Source organism: Notamacropus eugenii, chromosome 2 (assembly GCF_028372415.1).
Source record: "Notamacropus eugenii isolate mMacEug1 chromosome 2, mMacEug1.pri_v2, whole genome shotgun sequence".
Taxonomy (NCBI): Eukaryota; Metazoa; Chordata; class Mammalia; order Diprotodontia; family Macropodidae; genus Notamacropus; species Notamacropus eugenii.
Window position 1 is genome coordinate 33,613,186 of NC_092873.1, and position 15,936 is coordinate 33,629,121.

Sequence of the window (15,936 nt, forward strand, 5' to 3'; positions counted from 1 at the left end):
ATATACACAGAATATAAATTCAGGCCCATGCAATCTACTAATGGCAGTATTTACAGCATGCTATCTCACCCATCTTTAATTATCCCAGATGACTGGTTCAAGTAACCATATGTCATAACTAACTCCAGCATCAAGGCATAGGAAGGAGACAGCAGTTTGCCTCAACCTCAGAATCAGACACAAATGCCAACTTTCCTTTTTTGCCCCCACAATTGTCCATACCAACAGCCCTTCTAACTCCACTCCTACCCTCAAAAAAATCTATAATTATGACCTAAACAGGAGTACAAACCCAGCAGTTCCCTTCAACAACCACATATGGGTAGACCAAAAGCCACATGTAAACTTGCTGCATTACTTGGAAAGCCCTGGTGTATTTAACTTAGTCAGAGTTGTATACTTATACCTACTTCCTGAACTTGACATTTCTGGATTCAGAAAGCGTCTAAACAGGATGTTAGAACTTGCCATTTGGGCCCATTCCCTTCAGAACTGGGTTAACCCTAAGGTGCATTGCATTGGAACAGTTTTAATTGTATATCATATCTTTTTCCCCCTCACTTTTATTTCTTCCTCTAGCTTTATATTAATTTTTAATTTTTTCTCAGGGCATGTTATAGGCAATTGATTCACCTATTTTCTTCCTATGAGAAAAGGAAGTAACTTAGACTTCTCTGCCTCTTAGGCAAAAAACCACAAGCCAGATTTCATCATCAACCCACACTGGCTCTGTTAATCCAAGATTACTCCTCAAGAAACTCGTATTTGTGTGAAAGTGCATGTACCTGAGCAAGGGACCTATATTAGGATCATTATCTCTGTAGGATGTGGAGAAGATAACCAATTCTGAGACAGTGACATAAGAAGATAAGAGAAAAGGAAAAAGGGAGAAAAGGTCAGGCCATGACAAAGCAACAGCAGTGGAGTCCTTTTAAAATTATAGTGGGGCAGTCCCCACTTCAGTCCAGGCTTAATACAAATACTCCAAAGAACCCCAAGGAGGTAGGGTAGCTGGATCTACACAAGAGAAAGCATTCTGTGTAACTTGCCTTGACATTTCTCAGTCATGTTTTACTTTACAAGTTAGTAGGGGGAAGCAGAGCCACGATGATGGAGTAAAGGCAGGACTCACCTGAGGTATCCTTGAAACCCCTCCAAATAACTTTAAAAAATGATTCTAAACAAATTCTAGAGCAACAGAATCCACAAAAAAAACCAGTGAAACAAATTTCCACCTCAAAACAATTTGGAAGGTCAGCAGGAAAGATTGGTTGTGCTAGGGTGGGAGAGGAACACAGTGTAGTGCAGGTCATGCCAATGCAGACTGGGCCCCAGCAAAACCAGAATAGGCCTTAAGGTGACTGAATCAGTGGTAGCAGTGGTGATTTCCAGACCTCTCAGCCCACAGACTCCAAGGACAACTTAGAAGGCTGGCAGGAAAAGTCCATCCCACCTTGGTGGGAGTGGAGCACAGTGCAGCACAAGCTGCACCAGCACAGTCCCAGTCCCAGCAAACCAGGTCCAGACATACAAGCATTGAAACAGAAGTGGCACTGGTTGATTCCAGATCTCTCAGCCCACAGATGGCAAGGGAGTGAAACAACTGATCAGAATGAGATTACAGGAGCCCTTTTGCTAGCACTGAGGCAGGATTCTTTTGCATTGCCCATACTTGGATGTGGGTCACAGTTCTGGATGGGATAGTAGTCCTGGGACAAGGAGAAGCAGTTAGCATAGTTAAGCTTGCAACCATGGTGAAGAGGAGACCTCTCTGCCAGGGCAGAAAACAGTGTTTGTGAGGGGCAGAGTCAAGATGGGCAGGGTCTTGCCTGAACTCTCCCCCAAATCCCTCCAAATCATTTTTTAAAATGACTCTAAACAAATTCCAGAGCAGCAGAACCCCCAAACAGACAGAGTGAAACAAATTTCCAGCCCAAGATACCTTGGAAGGTTGACAGGAAAGATCTATTGCACCAGGGTGAGTCATACCAGTCTAGGCTGGTCCCCAGAAAACCCAGAGAAGGCCTGAGAGTGACTGAATCACTGGCAGCAATGGTAGTTTCCAGACTTCTCAGGCTACAGCATCAAAGACAATTTAAAAGATCAGCAGAAAAAGTCTTGTCATACCTGGGTGAGAGAGGAACACAATCCAGCAGAGGCCGATCTTGCACAGCCGTGGCCCGAGCAAAACAGGAGCCAGTATTGGGAATGACTGAATCAGTATGTGTAGCAGCTGCTTCCGGAGGTCTCAGCACAAAGATGGTAAGGGGTTCAAACAACTGATCAGGAGATTACAAGGGTATATTTTCTAGCACTGAGGCAAGATTCTGCCTTTGTCTGTACTTGGATCCACATTTCAGTCCTAGGTAGCAATCCTAGGGTAAGGAGAAACATGAATACAGCAGAGCTTTCAGTAGGAGTGGAGTGGAGACTGTCCTCACAGTTCCTGGGCAGAAAAGAGTGCTTATGGTCACTCATAAAATCATTCTCATTATTAGAGTAGTTAGAAGGACTATATAGGGACAGAGGGCACAGGTGTGAGTTGAATATGAAGGCATGGTATCTAAAAAATAAAATTAAGAGGGGAAAGAAAAACTTACTGGGAGAAAGAGAAAGGGAGAGATAGAATGGAGTAGATTACTTCACATAACAGAGGCAAGAAAAAGTTTTTACAGTGGAGGGTAAAAGGGAGAGATTAAGGGAAGTGAATGAATCTTACTGTCATAAAATTGGCTCAAAGAGGGAATAACTTAATTAAGTATAGAAATCTACCTTACCCCTCAGGAAAGTAAGGGGAAAGAGGACAAGAGAAGGGAGGTTGATAGAAGGGAGGGCAGATTGGGTAGTCAGAGGCAAAACATTTTTGAGGAGGGACAGGGTGAAAGGAGAGAGAACAGAAGAAACAGACGGGGAGCAGGATCACAATAGGACTATTATATAAGTGTTTTACATGACTGTATATGTCTAACCTATATTGAATTACTTGCTTTCTCAGTGAGGCGTGGCAGTAGGGAGGGAGGAAGGAAGGTAATTTGGAACTCAAAGTTTTAAAAATGAATATTAAAATTGTTTTCACATGTAACTGGGGGAAAATAAAATACTAATTTAAAAAAATAAAGCTTGCTGTGGGAAAAAAAAGATTGCTTGTGGTCACTCACAGATCAGAGAACAGGTCAGGAGAGCATTCAGGCTACATCAGGACACATCAATAAATATTTATAACCCCCAGAATATTAGCAATGCAATAATCTGTTCTGAGATATTTTGATGTCACATGGCATCCACATTTCCTATATCAAATAAGATAATATTTGTAAATGTGTCTACTATGTACCTGTAGCATTTTACTACAGCTACTGTTGTCAAAGTGCCTACCATGTACTTAGCATAGAGTAGGTACTTAATAAATGCTTGTTCACTGATTATGTTAAAAATCAATTGAGAAGTATTGTGGTACAGTGGAAAGAGTGCTAAACTTAGGGTTTCTGGACCTGAGTTCCAATCCAGCCTTGCCACTAACTACTTAGCTGACCTTGGATGATTCATAAACTCTCTGAGCCTCAGTTTCCTCATCAGTAAAATGAGATGATTGAATAACATTCCCTCTGAAGTCCTTTCTAGCTTGATATCTTTGATCCTATAAAATTCCTGTCTGCTGTTAAAAGTGTGTCTTCTTGAAGGAAGATGGCAGAGTGATTAGTTGATTCTCAGGAAAATTTCCACCCATACAACAATAAGAAATACACCAAATAAATTCATTTTAAAAGCAAAAATAAGAGAAGATAGGAAACAGATTAACATAACATATTATCTTCTGAAATGAAAGCAAAGGGCACCCTAAATCCTAAAAAAAAGCACAATGAATTAAAATTCTTTAATATTACATTGTAATAATTTTTTATATGTTAAAAAAATGGAAACAGAGACTTAGATATAGATGGCAACTATGGTCCTTTCAGGATCTAGTTCTATGATCCAATGAGACAAATAGAGTCTACATTTATCAGTGCCAAAGAGAAACTCCAAATTGAAATTATCAGGAAATACAGTGATTGAAGTTAAGAATTTCAATATCAACTACAAATACCATAGGCACTTTTGTATGACTCAAAGGAATTCAACTTCAGTTTCAGATTTCTCAGATCCAGTGATGTGCTGCAAAATTATCTCACTGTAAGTACTGAAAAAGAGACAATTTACATTGGAAAGGTGGCTTAGTTTAGAAGTGTTGATTGATCAACCATCCCACTTCATAAGATTCTGATCATTTGCATATGACCCAAAGAGAGATTCCTGGAATAGTTTTTCTCTTGCAAATTGATTAACCTCCCTAATAACAAATAAGCAGAGTCAAGCACAATAAATTGGCACGTCTAAAAACATATACCTCATTCTGTACCTTTGTCTCAACATCTCTTTGTCAAAAGGTGAGAGGCATGCTTTTTCCTTGATCCTCCAGGGTCATCCATGGTCATCCACATTTTTAAGTTTTTCAAAGTTGTTTTTCTTTAATTTTAAGAACTACTGTCATAGTACATTGACTAGTCCTCTATGAAGAGGCATAGACAAGAATCACACAAGATGAGAAAGAATGGAAGGTTTGGGTGTACACTGGGCAAGGATACCAACAGAGAAATTCCAGACATTTCAAAAGTTCATTTTCACCATCATAGTAAAATATGACTAGATTTATTTTTCTTAGAATTTTTAGTTCTAATTGTTATACAGATTTTTCTTATAGTGAGCCACACCATGACTCCCAATAAATTCCAATCAGTGATTCTGGTTCTACCTTAGTAGAAAGTTTTGTTTTGTTTGGTTTTTCCCCATTAATTGCTATCAACTGATAACAGCTAATGCATGAGGAAAACTGATTTCTAAGGTCAAAGAAGAAGTTAGCTAACTGAGCAAGTGGAGGCATAAATTTCAGGAAAACTTATCGTTGCCTTTGAAGTAACTTCTGAATTTATTATAAGATAATTTATCTATTTGACAATGTTGTGGTAAGGATAAGGAAGATGACACTCTGCTTTGAAGATGAGCGTAAATGAAAAAGCCACATTACTGCAACCATTTTTATTTGGAGGAAATCTATATCAATAATTTTGAATGAAAACGGTTCCCAAATATTTACTAGGAAAACCTGAAACATATGTGAAACACTTCAGTAAACCCTGTTCACCAAGCAATTGTTTATTTTGTTCAGCTCAACACAGCTACACTGGGACCACAGCCAAGGCTGAAAAAGTTGTTGAATAAATCCCAGGGTGTTTCCTGTTACACTTTGAAACCCTGTTATAGATGTTTATTGCCACTATCCCCCTCACCCTGCTCATGGTTTGCCCCTCATGAGGCAAATCTATGCTTCAGTTTTGATCTGTTGTCAACAGACAAATATTTTGATAATGTGCTGAGGGCAAGAAGCTATTTACCACATTGCATTTGGGATACAAAGAAATGATTCTTCACTACCCTGCTGAGTCAGGAAAGACAACAGCATACTAAAAATATTAGTAACACAAATATAACACCGGTATTTGTAAAGGATAGTGATTGAGATCATGGGAAACAGGATCTGACTTCATCCCCTGAAATGCCATCACTTTATTACAATGTTGTAATAATTTAATATTGGGATTCCCATCCTGACAGAATATACCACTGTGCATGATGCATGCACTTTTTGCCTGTAAAACTCCCATGACGTGCTCTTTACACAGCCTATTTATCTAAGTGTGAAGAAAATAGTAAGATTTACCATATTTGTTGTAGAATCATGCCAACTCTGTTAAAATCCTTGGCCTGTGGACAATCATCAGTTACTAAAAGAACAGAATTTCTCTGAAAAGTGTGCTTCCTACATAAAAGCGGATTTTTCCCCCCACACACCGTTGCTTTCTTTCTTTCTCTTTTTTGCACTTTCCTTTGAGAACATGGAAGCTCTGATGCTCTCATGCCCCTGGTGAATTCACTCTCCAATTACCTATCATCACCCAGCTGTGATTCACACCCTGAACTCACATTTAGTGGCTTCAAAATTCACTTCCAGCATAGTTCAAATGGAATGGGTCAAAGGGACACATCACGGATAATACTAAGCACACAGATGTTCAACAGAGACAAGTTTAGATCTGAGTTTGGAAATAGCATCACATTTGTAATCCCAGTACACTGTGACCTTTAATAACAAAGCAGCCATTAAAAAATGTTAAATATATGTTCACCTGTTTGTTCTGGCCTGTAATATTTAAATCTACCATAGATATTTTTTCCAATAGTATCACAATTTTATCCTGGCCCAGTGGCCATATGCTCCTTTACCCTCTTCATGATAAGCCTAAAAATGAATCAGCTAGAGATTCAATGAGTCTTCCATATAACTTCTGATAAATTTTCACACTCCGTAAAACGTCTTTGGGACATTGTAAAAACTGAATTAAAAAGTCAATGAAAGGGGCATGAATTAGACTAATAAAAATCACTGGAAAATAATACGTCTTGTTGACAGAAAATGATGAAAAAGAAAAGTAATAGAGAGCTCCTTCCAAATAAGCTTTAGAGCATAGACTGATTTGGTACCCATGAAGAAACAAGCAAGAAACCTCTCAAGACCTGGATGGGTATTTGCTCCACCTTTAATCCACTCAGAAATCCTGAAGAAGCTAATATCTTATCTATCATCTTCAGTTCTTTTTTAAATTGTTTTACTTAATAATTAATTTGTGGAATAAAACAAACATTTCTATAACATACCGTTAATAATAAAAAAAGATTGCACATTAAAAATGATTGCACAGAGAACACTTACATAGTTCTTACCTTTGAGAAACGGAGTTAATGGAACTGAAGCACTTAAATTTGCTTATTAATTTCCCCAGGTGGGAAAAAGCAGCCTATTTCTTTCACTGAGATGGTTAAAATTGTTCTGTGGTGTTCTATATGGGACGTTCCTAATGAGAAAATCAGTAGAAGCAGAATCTGGTGCTTGTTAACACAGATATTTTAATGCTAAGTAACTTGAACATCAGACAAACTCATCTTGTGGAGGTCTGATTAATCTGAAATAGCAAAGAACATAAATGCCTGGGATGGAAATGTTTGCAAATGTTCAAAAAGTCTTTGCTGTTATTGTCTTCGGATACTTTCTTTTGTCTAGCTAACATAAATTATATCAAAAAGTGAAGGAGATAATACAAGAAAGGAAACTATGATCAAAAAGGAATAAAGAATGTAGCATTGATAATTCTTACCTCAGTACTTCTAGAATTTGTGATTTTTGCCAGTATAGGTGCTCCTTCTGTTGAGATTAGGGTGCTGCAGGCCCCAAAATACCAACACACCAGGTCCTGCTGGAATGAATTCCACTCAAGACTTCTTTAAAGCAAAGAAAAACAAAGTTTATTAAAGATTTGCCACGCTGGGTTGACTCTTAAGGAGCCTAAGCATTTGCAAAGCTTGGATTCACAAGCAGGCCAGATAGAATCTCAGGTACACAAAGTCTGAGCTGGATTGAATCTGAGGGCCTTCATGGAGACAAGATGGACCTTAAACACAGAAATGGCTGTAGGAGGGATCTGGGGGTGATCTGGTAGTCTAGGGTGATGGGAGGAGGGGTTTAGGGAGGGTCTTGAGGAGAAGTCCAAGGAGGACCTCAATGGAACTGGTCAAGAGTTGGAAATTGCTGGCACACAGTGGAGGGTTTGGGTGGGAAGCAGGTGGGGCAATCTAGAGGTAACAGACAATGGAAGGTCAAGCTAGGGCAAGGGCAACAGATTTGAATATGAAAGATTCAGGAGGCCCAGGCTACAAATTAGAGTATGAGAGGCCAAGTTAAGTGGCAAGATTGGGGGCGGGGCGGGGGGGGGGGGAATAGCAGAGATCCTGTCTGCAAATTTGAGTATGAAAAGTTAGGTTAAGTAGGGAGATTCAAGGTGAGTTCCGGGAGGTTCCCAGAGTCTGAATTCCATCACTTCCACAGATGTGGACTGCCATTCTCCATCCCATACACTTTCATATTCACACCTCTTCAGATGATCTTTATGAATTACTTTAGCTGAAAAGAAATCATTACCTAACAACCAAAATGCTGGCAATTAGCCTCTTGAAAATTGGTTGATGGTCTTTGGAAAATAGGCAGATTCCATCACTGGAGCTATCTTGATAGCCTTTTTGTCTTGATAGGACAAGCTAGAGTTGTCATAGCCTTCTATATAGGTCCCAAAGTCACCTTGATATCATAATGAGGAAACAACACAGAAGGCTAGGGGAATGGTAGATTTACAGGTAATCTACAGATTACTCTTAAAACCTCAAAAATCTTTTTTTTAATCCACAGATAAAAGAATCTTAAAATAACAGTATAATATATCTCATCTTTCCTCAAAAAAAAAAAAATAATTAAAGCAAGATTTCTTAACCTTTTTTTACATAATGGACCCTGTTGGCAGTCAAGGGAAATCTATGGATCATGTCTTAGAATGTTTTTAAATAGATAAAATATATAAGATTACAAAGGAAAAAAAATTATAAGTTGTCAATATAATTTTTAAAAATTAATAGACCCTAGGATAAGAACTTCTGACAAGTTATCATTGAATCTTTCTTGTTGGAAATATTACTAACAGTCACTAAGATTCCCAAAGTTTTTATTCAGAAAGTATTCTGCTATCTGGAATGTGACTATTAAAAAAAGTGAATGGTAAATGTTTCCCTTGTTATTCTTTTCTTTATTTAACTCCATCCACAATCCTCATTTCTAAGAGAACTCATTAATGAAATTTACCTTTAAAAAAAGCTACTTTTTTAAATGAAAAGGTAATTAAATGACTTTGTGATTAAGAAAGGAAAAAAAGAAAATAAGAATCAAGAGATAAGACTCTTGTTCTAAGTAAGATGAGGGTACCCTGAAATGGCCTTGGGAGAAATTCAGGGAATGACAAGAATATACTTTGGCAAATGGTAGACATGAAACAGAAAGGGGGAAATGAAAAAATTAAGAAGCTTCTTCAAAGAAAGGGAACATTCTCTTCTGAAGGTACTATGAAAGCCTCCAGAATCAGCTAAATTTAATATAAAAGAGAGTTACCATCTCTCTGATAAATTTCTTAGAGCTATGCCATGTTCTCCTTTCATTTGAGCTGGACAAAATATTGACAAGGGATGAAGCACCTATTATAATTCACCTTTTAATACTTAGCATTATCAAATAATGCCAGTAAATTCTGAGGAGGACTATTAAGTCTGTGATTAGTGAAAGATTCTTTTTTATTGCATTGGCTAAATTTATAAAACTACCTGAGCCTAAGCAAAAGCATGTGGAAAGTGGAGTGAAAGGGGAAGTATACGAAGGAACATAGCTAGTGTTTTATTTGTGCCTATGTGACAAAATAGGTCCACCTAAACTGGAGGGAATTCTTCGGGATTAGAAACATAGTTCTTGTGCTTCATCTCCATGGTCTGGTCTAATTTTTATCTTATTCCATGTTCATGGTACTTCTGAGGAAATATGAAAGGTATACCTAAGTTAGAATGCTTTAGATCATAAAGTTTTCAGAATCATTTGAGAAAAAATCTCTGATATAATGAAGAAAACTTTCTATAATATCAAACTTCCTTCACTCTTGAGAAAGTGAAAGTAAAACAAATAACAAATGTTACCTAGAGTGGGGGGCAGAAGGAGGAAGCTGGCACAAGGTGAGATTTAGGATTTACTTGAAATATTAAATAGATTTTTAATTTATGAATCATTTTTCAAGCAGATCCTGGAAAAGGTCAACAGTTTATCAGTTCTGTCCAGATTTAATTCAATATAAAGTTGATTTTTTTAATCCCATGTGGATCAACTTCCTGGTAATTTGAAAATGAAATTCAATTAAACAAATAGGTGAATGACTGATGATTATTTTTAATCCAGCTATTTGGTGAATTAATCTTATTTTTTTATTCCTTTTGATTTGGGGCTGTCAAAATAATACTTGAAATAGACATATTTTTAAAGTTTATAAAACATTTTTAAACAAACCTACTACACGACTAATCTGATGAGGATCAAAATGCAGAGCTCTTTTAAGGCTTAGAACATCAATAAAGCAGAATCAAACAAAATAAAAACATAAATGCTGTCTTTGTCAAAGAGAGAGACCTAATAGGATTTATTAGGAACCAGCAGCATGAGAGAGTTGGACAAATCATCAAATCTGTAACAAATATACAGATCAAGTATAAGTTGTATTTTTAAGCACATAGAGTAGTAGGGAAAATATAAACTCAGTGATGAATACACACATCTACCAGAAATTATTTCTATACAATGAAAACAGAATCCTTATCAAGAACTTAAGGCACATAATTATTCCTAGAAAGAAGACGACAATGGCTTACAATTTATACCTGTTCTTTTTGTTTGTTTGTTTGTTTGTTTGTTTTACTTTTTCATTTTTAACACAGTTGATATTACATAAAACAATTCCAACTTTTTCATCAGGTGATACTTCTTTTTAAAGCATTTACAATACATACTACAAAAGAATTTTTTTTTAAACATTAACCAACTGAGACACAAATAATATTTATGTATGCAAACTTCCCAAGCCCTTGACCTAATTGTCTCCACATTATTACTAAAAATTAAAGGACCCTAACTTATTGTTGCTGGCCTAAAGTCCTACGCCTAATAGCTTAATTATAGACTTAACCTCGGATGTATCCCTACCAGCAATCTATAATTTAATAGATCTGGTATTAAGCTTACAAACCTTTTGACTATAGGAAATTGCCACTAAGAGTAGGGACATTGCAGGGAACCAATATCTCCCCAACTTCATATCAATTCCAGACAGGAGTAGATTGTCAACTTGCATTCAATCAAGCTTAAAGTCTGCCAGGTGTCTGTGGGGAAATTGAATCAGGAGAATCAGCCTAGGTTGAACACCCACTCTCCCACACTTCCCATGAGATCACCTTTTGCAGTTCATACCAGCATCTCATAGGCTTACTGGCCTCAGAAGAACAGTCACTTTGTAGTCTCATAGCATCTTAAAATAGCAAGTTCCAATAACCAGGTTTCAAATATGATTATAATTTTACTTTGGCTAAGGCACATCTTTTGAGGGAAGTCTTAAGTGGCTTACATGTCATTCTATGCATGTTCTAGTTCCTGATTAAAGCAATCATAAAATCAAATTTACCATTAAAACCTTAACTTTTCCATCAATGCCAAATTTTACCTGAGGTTACCTGCCTCTAGGAAATTTAGACTAACTTTCTTTTCCCCAAACTAAATATGTCTTTGATTTATTCTCAGTAATTAATTCAGTCAATTGTTTTAATACTAATTGCTTTTACATCACTTTGTAATACGTCCAATTTTTCTCTCCATCATTCCCCTCCCCTCACTTCTTAATACCTTGCATTCTGATTACTCCTTCCCTCAATGTACCCTCCTTTCTATCACACCCCACCCTTCCCTTATCTCCATTTTCTCTCTTTTCTTGTAGGGCAAGATGAATTTCCATACCCCATTCCTGGTATTTTTTATTTCCTGGTTATATGCAATAAAAATTCTCAACATTCATTACTGATACTTTGAATTCCAACTTCTCTCCCTCCCCCCCTCCCTCCCTCCCTCCCTACTCATCCCCACTGAGAAGGCAAGCAATTCAATACTGACTAAATATGTGTCGTTTTGCAAAAGACTTCCATAACAATTATGTTGTGTAATACTAACTATATTGCCCTCTATCCTACTCTATCCCTCCTTATTTTTTTTATTCCCTCATTTGACCTTGTCCCTTCCCAAAAGTGCTTATTTCTAGTTACTCTCTTCTCCTATTTGCTCTCCCTTCTGTCATTCCCCTCACTTCACTTCTCACCTCCTCCCTTCCTTTCCTGTAGTATATGATAGATTTCCATATCAAATTTAGTGAGCATGTTATTCTCTCCTTCAGCCATATGTGGAGAGAGTTGTTTCACTTTTCCCCTGTCCTTTTCTCCCTTTTCTCCTCCATTGGAAAAGATTTATCTTGTCTCTTTTAAGAATTATAGCTTGCCCCATTCCATTTCTCCCTTTCTCCTTGTAGTATTTTCCTCCCTCACCCCTTAATTTTTATTTCATTTTGTGTGTGTGTGTGTGGATATCATCTCTTCTGATTCAACACAATCTGTACTCTCTGTCTATATAAGTGTATGTGTGTGTGTATGTACAATCCTTCCACCTACCGAAATACTGAGAAAAGAGTCAAGAGTTACAAATATTGTCTTTCCATGTAGGAATGTAAACAGTTCAGCTTTAGAAAGTCTTTTATGATTTCTCTTTTCTGTTTACCTTTTCACACTTCTTTTGATTCTTGTGTTTGAAAGTCAAATTTTCTCTTCAGTTCTGGTCTTTTCATCATGAATGCTTGAAAGTCCTCCATATCACTGAATGACCATTTATTCCCTTGAAGTACTATATTCAGTTTTGCTGGGTAGGTGATTCTTGGTTTTAATCCCAGTTCCTTTGACTTTTGGAATATCCTATTCCAAGCCCTTTGATCCCTTAATGTTGAAAGAGAGACAATTTAAAAATTATGGGACAACCTGAAAGCTATGACCAAAAAAAGAGCATAGACATCATCTTCCATGAAATTATCAAGGAAAACTTCCCTGATATTCTAGAACCAGAAGGTAAAATAAATACTGAAAGAATCTACTGATCACCTCCTGAAAGAGACCCAAAGAGAGAAACTCCTAGGAATACTGCGGCCAAATTTCAGAGTTCCCAGATCAAGGAGAAAATATTGCAAGCAGCTAGAAAGAAACAATTCAAGTATTGTGGGAATACAATCAGGATAACACAGGATCTGGCAACTGCAACATCTATCAGTCAGCTTTTGTATGAGCAATGGACCCCCAACCTTGGAAATCTCAGCTGAAATAGGATCAGCTTTACCACAACAAAGGAACCGAATGGTCTTCCAAACCTCTTCTTTGGTTGGAACTTCAGCTAAGGAGGGATTGACTTCAGCTTGAGGCTGGTCAATGGCCTCAGCATTGAATGATAATGGTCTGTTGAGAACACTGTGGAAATGTTCATCCCATCTCTCTAAGATCATGTCCTTATCACTGCTCCATCAGCACTGAGTAGTTGAGATGTACCTTAGGTCTTTGGCCCTGAAGTAGCTTTCAGGGAATCATAGAAGTGCTTTGGATCATTACTATCTGCATAAAATTGAGTTTCAGCTGCCTTTTTGCTGAACAAAGAGTCCTACATCTCTCTAAACTTCACTTGTGCTTTACTTTTGACAGAATTAAATGCTGCATTCTTAGAGGTGGATGAATTATCCTGATGGTAAACCCAGTGGAGTTCTCATTTTTCATTCAACAGCTTCTGAATTTCCTCGTCATTTTCATCAGACCAGTCTTGATGTATGTGAGTGTTCTGACCCAGATGAGCAAATGCAGTGCTCTACACCATATCTCTGAAAGCTACCCACTCCTTTTCTGCTTCACTATTACAAACTGTGTGTTGGCTCAACTTTCCCTCCAAGTTAGCAACAAACTGTTCCTGCTCAGAGAAGCATTCTCATCTGTTGACATTAATTCTTCTGGTAGTCATTCTGGTAGTCTTCTGGTAGTTTTTTTGCCTTGGGTTCTCCACTTTTGTTGAGTGTGAATATTTAGCTTGGAGAGAATAAGTCTAGCACTCTGCAACACACATTGCTTTCATCACTCTCACATCCTGTCTGTCTCTTCTTACAATAATATAGTCTATTAAATGCCAATGCTTGCTGCAAATGTGCCTCCCCATTGAGGTAAATGGAAAATAGTGTTGGTGAGGAGAAGGTCATGAGATGCATAAGCCTTCAGTAGTAAGTGACCATTGCCGATGTTCTTTCCAACTCTTTTTCTCCTTAGGACTCCCTGCCAAGTCTGGTACTCTGAGCCTCCTCAAGCATTAAAGTCACCCAGAATTATAAACTTGTCCTTTTTTGGTACATTGATGATAAAGGTCTGCAGCCATGTCATCAAATGCAAGATCACCTACCACACTAATGGTAAATTTTTCCATTTGAAAAGGCCAAAGTGGAGGGAATGTTGGTCCACAATTTTCTCTTTACAGATGACTGTGCTCTCAATGTAGTCTCTTAAGCTGAGATGCAACAAATTGATTTTCTGATGATTATATTAATTTGGGTCTAACAATTAACACCAAGAAAATATAAGCGTTCCATCAGCCACCACCACACCATTCAAACCATCAGTTACAGAAAATGGGGAAGTTTTGGATGATGTGGATAAGTTCACTTACCTTGGTAGTATACTTTCCAGGGATATACGTATTGATAATGAGATTGATGCACACATTGACAGAGCCAGCTCAGTATTTGAAAGGAAAGTGTGGAAGAGAAGAGGTCTTATAATGACTGCCAAACTGAAAGTCTACAGAGCCATTGTGCTATATGCCTATGAAATCTGAACAGTATACTAGCACCATGCCAGGAAATTGAATCACTTACATTTCAATTGTCTCAGAGAGATTCTGAAGATCACCTGGTGTGATATGATACCATATACTGAGGTCCTTTCTTGAACTAAACTGCCAGGCATTCAAACTAATTCAGAGAGTATAACTCTGATGGGCTGGCCACAGTGTGCAAATGCAAAATGTATGCTTGTCAAAAAGAGTATTTTATGAAGAACTCACACAGGGCATCATGGTGGACAGAAGAAGTACTACAAGGACACTCTCCAGATCTCTCTTAAGAACTTTGGAATCAATTGTGTGACATGGGAGACAGTTGCACAGGACCACCTAACATGACTTGCGTTCATCAGATAAGGTTACTGTGCTCTAAGAATAAAGCAGAATTGAAGCAACTCAAAAGAAACATGAGATGTGAAAATTTAGAGAATCCACCTCAAATGTTCACATAGACTATTTATGGCAGACCTGCGGTAGAATATTCCGAGTTCATATTGGTCTATCAGCCACCGTTGGGCACACTGAGACTTGACTCTAACATAGTGATGTCATTTTGGTCACCTTTGAAAATGAAGGACAACAACCAATCAACCAACATTTATAGTAGCAATTGTGCCTTTATCCCTTATGATGGTTTATGGGAATTTTTTTTTTAATCCACAACAGTTTGAAATAAATGTTACACATTATTCACAAGCAGTTTTATTTCTATGCCATGCAGGATTTCTTTACAGTTAATAACAACAAAAAGAAGATTCTAAAATATTCTAGGTTAGATTTGTACAAAACATATCCTCTTATTTTTCTCCACAAATCAAATATCCCAAAGAGACTTCCAAGTTCATTCGGCAGCTGAGGTACACATATTCCCTCACCCAGCACCCTGGAGGACTGTATAAATAATGTTGTGGCTCTTAGTCAACAGCAGAGCTTCATCCAATAGTGCAATGACTACCTGGGGAAGCATGTCAAGGGAATATTCGAGATCCATTGACTTCATTTTTACCCCAGCCAAAATCTTTCTACCCCAATTTGTAGAGAGATTAATTGTTGCATATTTAGGGACATGGCAAATGGATCCAAAGTGAAATTCAGTTCAGAAGGAAATAGAAGCAATCAATAGGGGCAAGACTCCAGAATTTATTGTGTATGCCTTTCAAATTTCAACACCCATATTTTTGTCTTATGCTTAATCACAGGCATTGCTATACTGCTGTTAATAATATATTTTTAAACACAAACAATATTTAAAAAGCCATTATATTGCATGCAATGCCTCTCATTTACCTCATTTTAGACCCAACTGTATTTCCTAGAGCTTAATTTCATAGGCCACCAAAGGTACCAGATTCTCAGACATGAGAATCTCACATGTAATCTCACAGTTTTAATCCAGGGTAGCCTGGGAACATCCATCTTTTTTATAAATGTCCCTGCTGTTTCCCTTTTTCCTCTAAGGCATTTTCCTAATGGGT